This window comes from Cibotium barometz, chromosome 12 (assembly GCF_041138505.1).
Source record: "Cibotium barometz isolate CiBa-2024 chromosome 12, ASM4113850v1, whole genome shotgun sequence".
Classification (NCBI taxonomy): domain Eukaryota; kingdom Viridiplantae; phylum Streptophyta; class Polypodiopsida; order Cyatheales; family Cibotiaceae; genus Cibotium; species Cibotium barometz.
In genome coordinates, this window is record NC_141057.1 from 29,333,968 (window position 1) to 29,339,821 (window position 5,854).

Here is a 5,854-nt window from a genome sequence, read left to right on the forward strand (position 1 = left end):
GAATAACCGCCAGATTTCCATATACTTCGCAAAGCAATTATATGCGGAGTTTGTCTTAGGGGAGGAGGTGGATTACACTAGCCATCGGCCGGGTGGTGGTGCTGGTGGCCGAGGCCGTCTCCACGACCAGGGTAGGCGGCCTCAACGAGCCCTTCGTGTACCTCCTACAGATCCTTCATTTGCGCCTATGTCGACAGTTGAGGCTCCTGGCCCCCAGGTTGGTAGCATCGATGTACGAAGTACCACGGAGAGCATCCAGCACGTGGTGCGCTTGTTCTCACGATCGACGACGACAGATGTCGAGGTATTTACATATTTATTACTTCTTAAGTTTTTTTAGTCATTTATTTACATGTTTATATGTACTTTTCTATATTTTTACATGAGCGGCATGGTTGATTGTGCCACGTAGGGTCCCACACCTACCACTGACAGACTCACTCAAGAGTTGGTAGAGGTGAGAGCGGAGATTGACCACCTTAGAGCTGCATTACAGACGGCAGAGGCAGCTACTGTAGAGGCACAACATGTGAGAGAGTCTGACATCCAGCATGTGAGATCCCCCTGTTCCCACCGAGCAATGGATTCGAGTACTAGCAGCGGAAGTAGCACTTCTCGCGCGGGACAGGGGTCCCACATTCGGGGCCTCGCCCACGGATATCCGGACAAGAGACTAATCCGTCGGTTTGTCCAAAACCGAAATCGGAAAAACTTCCTTTACCCGGAAAGCATGGGCGATTCCACCAGGATAACTCTTTACTCTAACGTAGTCAAGATCATTACGGATCAACTGATCTGACTGCACCTTTAACGGTACTTGGTCAAATCAAGGAAGAAACTTGCACTTGGATCATTGGGATCAACGCTTTTTTCCCCATCAAGAGGCACAGCCGTTGATTCCTATCCATAGAACAATTTCTATCCGGGATTTACTTTATCTATCGTAAAAACAAAGTTGAGTCTCGATTTATGGATCCATCAGTCCAGCCTAACCCCATCCGATCCCATGGGTTAGCCAACCGCCCAACCACTGTAGTGATGGGATCCAATTTGGAATTTGGTTAGGTTTTGTCCCGGGTACCAAGGAAAAGAGTTCCAAGGCCCCCTAGCCGGAAGTTCATGCAAACATAAAATTAGGCACACCACTTACACACCCAATATGAAATTGCCTTTTTCTTAGCATCAGCTAACTTTAAAACAATCCTTTAATGAAACCATAGTACCACTGATCACAGTCTTCCAAATTATCCGGTTGATTCTCAAATTTCCCATCATTCCTTCATCAGAGTATCTATGGCATCATTGGCAACTAGAACGCTCACCACCTGACCACTCACAGGGGCCGTTTCTATAGTTCCTAGCCCATAATACTCGGCAATATAATCACTTATCAAGATGGACTCTCGTTGAAGATCAGCAAGATCAACCAACAGATCCATATAAAAGAGCCATGGACTCATCCGTTGAGGACCAGTAAGGTCAGTCAACCAGATCCATGCCCGGTTTCACAAAACAACTCTTACTCCTTGTTAAAATATCTTCCTCGACGCACGCGTGGGTATCCTAGGCGACCCAGAGCCCGAGCACCGTATGGTCAGCACCCTCTAGGATCCTTCGCAGGTGACCTAGCGCTTCACTCATAGGCCGCTTCCTTGGTCCCTCATCCACCGTACCGGAAGCTCACCATTTTAATCGAACCGAGGCTGGTCAAGACCTCGGTCGACCTTGCTACGCGAGACGTCCTCCATTGACTCTCCGTCAGCAGTTGCAACTTTATCAGTTAGGTCTCCACGACCTTAATCACAAGACGGTCAAAATGCTTCCCCAGCATTCTTGACATAAAACAGCCATTTACAAACAGTATTTACAAACAGTTTACAAATACAGTTTCTATATTAACTCTCATTTTTCCACATTGTTCCTCATTAATCCACATTACTTATTCCACATTCCATTTATATGTGTACTCATCCAATCACCTCATTTTCCATCTCTTCACTTCAAATTCCTTCACATCACATATCATATATTCACATCCATATCCACATCCATACATCCACATCCATATCCACATTCACATCCATACATCCACATCTACATGCTTATCTCCATTTTCACATCTTCATTTATACATACACATCCCATATCCACATTCATACATACACATCCATATCCACATCCATACATCCACATCCACATCCACATTCACATCCATACATCCACATCTACCTGCTTACCTCCATTTTCACATCCTCATTTATACATCCACATCCCATATCCACATTCATACATACACATCCATACATCCACATCTACATCCACATACATACATACATCCACATCCACATTCACATTCACATACATCCACATCCACATTCTCATACATCCACATCTATACATCCACATTCCACATTCACATCTATACATCCACATCTACATTCACATTCACATACATCCACATCCCCATTCCCATTCACATCTATACATCCACATCTACATCCACATACATACATACATCCACATCCACATTCCACATTCACATCTATACATCCACATCTACATCCACATTCACATACATCCACATCCACATTCCCATTCACATCTATACATCCACATCCATTCACATCTATACATCCTCATCTACATCCACATACATACATACATCCACATCCACATTCACATTCACATACATCCACATCCACATTCACATTCACATCTATACATCCACATCTACATCCACATTCACATACATCCACATCCACATTCCCATTCACATCTATACATCCACATCCATTCACATCTATACATCCACATCTACATCCACATTCACATCTATGCATATATATCTTCATGCATATATCCATTTTCACGTTCATACATCCACACTCCCATCTCCACATCCACACATCCACATACATACATCCATTTCCACATTCCCATTTATATAACCCCATATACCTTCACATCTAATCTTTTACATCACATCCATTCTCGCCCTATCACAACCCATATACATCTTATCCTATCACATACACTTCTTACCTCATCCCCCCATACACATCTTAATTCATCTTATCACCTCCTAACTTATTTCATAAGCATCTTATCACCTCTTATCACACCTCTTATCACATCTCTCATCACCTCCTAACTTATTTCATAAGCATCTTATCACATCTCTTATCACATCCTATCACATCTCTTATCTATTTATAGAATACAAGAGAATTCTTACATTTGATATAAGATTTCTTTACACATTTATTTATGAAATAATTCTATTTAAGGAGATTAATACTTTCAAAGTAAAAATCAATCTTTTATGCATCTTCCTATGCATAAATTCATTTTTAATGAAAATGACACTTTTGAATTAAATTTTAATCTTTTATGCATTTTTCTATACATAAATTCAATTTAGATGAGAATGACACTTTTGAATTAAAAAATCAATCTTTTATGCATCTTCTTATGCATAAATTCAATTTGGTAGGAATTACACTTTTAGAATAAAAAAATTTCTCTTATGCATCTAAGTTAAGCATAAAATCCATTTATGAGGAAAATCACACTTTTAGTATAAAAAGAATATCTTTTATGCATACCTATATGCATGAAATTCAATTATGATAAAAGTCACACTTTTATAATAAAATAATCAACTTTTATGCATACCTCTATACATGAAATCCAATATGATAAAAGTAACACTTTTGATATAAAAATTTTTCCATTATGCATACTTCTATGCATGAAATAAAAATGGTAAAAATAACACTTTTGATATAAAAATTTATCCATTATGCATACTTCTATGCATGAAATAAAAATGGTAAAAATAACACTTTTGATATAAAAATTTATCCATTATGCCTAATATTAAAATTCAATTTCTCCATGATTGTAATGAAATTCTTTCAATTAATCTAGGATGATAATTCCTAGAATATGGTAGGAAGTCCTCTTTTTATGCTTTGAATGAGATTATTTTATGCATAATTTTTATAAAACTTTTGCCATAGCTCCGCTGCTATGACTGATAAATCTCAATTTTTCTAAGGGATAATGCTTATCATTAAGAAAATAATTAAAATAATCTCTAATTGGATTATCAATCCATAATGGATTGAATCATTAATATACATAAACTAAAAGCATAGAAAAAAGCCATTAATTTGGCCTCAAGCATAGCTTAATCTTGGGTTAAGGAAAAGCTTTATGAAAAGCTTGATTTGGATTGAGAACGGTTCATGAGTATGACCATTTCTTGAGTGAGAGAGAGAATTTACATAAAAATCATTAGAATTTAAACATAAAAATCATTAGAATTTAAACATAAATGAAAATTAACTTCAATAGCATTATGTAACTCTTCACTACTATTCAAACTTCAATAGCATTAAAAAAAAACCATACCAATTAAACTTCTCAAGCTTGAGAGGGGTTGAGAAGAGAGAAACATTGAGAAATTATAGAAAGATCAATATTCACTAATTACCTTACAACTTGCTTGATTCTTTGTTCACGGTAGAGGCCCCCAACCAATCAATTGGTTAAGTATGTTGATGGAGCCACTAATGGGGATTGAAGAAAGAGGGAAGCTCCAAAAACTAGTGAATTATTAAATGAATTCACAGTTTCTGGCTTAGGTGGAGTAGAGTAACGATGCATAAACACTATATATTTTTCAACAAGGGGGAGGCTTCTATTTATAGGAAAAATTGAGCTCCTAACCAAACAAACTGATTCTAGAATTTTCTAAATCAGTTTGGTCAATATTTGACCATTTTTAGGTCAGTTAAGCTAACTTTTTGGAACTAGACTTAAATGAGGAGAGAGGAGAGATGAAATATCTCAATTTTTATGAGTTTAAAACTCATTCAAGCATGTGAAATATGCACCTCCTTTAAAGAACTCCCTTTCCTTACATATGTCATATTTTTAATATTGCTCATAGTTTTTTACTAATAAACCTTGTACATTTTCAACTCTTCATCTTATGTGAAATATGCACCTCCTTTAAAGAAATCCCCTTCCTTACATATGTCATACTTTTAATATTGCTCATAATTTTTTTACTAATAAACCTTGTACATTTTCAACTCTTCATCTTATGTGAAATATACACCGCCTTTAAAGAACTCCCCTTCCTTACATATGTCATACTTTTAATATTGCTCATAATTTTTTTACTAATAAACCTTGTACATTTTCAACTCTTCATCTTATGTGAAATATGCACCTCCTTTAAAGAACTCCTCTTCCTTACATATGTCATACTTTTAATATTGCTCATAATTTTTTACTAATAAACCTTGTACATTTTCAACTCTTCATCTTATGTGAAATATGCACCCCCTTTAAAGAATTCCCCTTCCTTACATATGTCATATTTTTAATATTGCTCATAGTTTTTTACTAATAAACCTTGTACATTTTCAACTCTTCACCTCATGTGAGCATTTACTCATTTTTGGGTATTTTCTTTTTACAAGTTGGATTTATCTCCTCCCTACACATGGATTGATGCTATTGGTCCATAGGAACCTTAATTGGACCATAGTTTAAAGATTTCTGAAAATCTAGACCCTTCGGCTAAGGTTCTTTATAGCTATTTTCAATTAATTTCAATTGCACATTGGAAAATTCTTTTTGAATTTCTGTTTCAGGGGAACTCATCTGAATTAGAAGAGATATTTTTCTATCCAAAAATATTCAAAATCTGAATATTCTCTTTCTAGAATATTTTTCTCTCTCTAGGCTAAAACAGATAGAAACAAGGTCTTTATATTTCTAAAGAGGGATTGATTACAGGGAAAGATACTAGACATCAAAAAGGGGGTGGGGGAGGAAT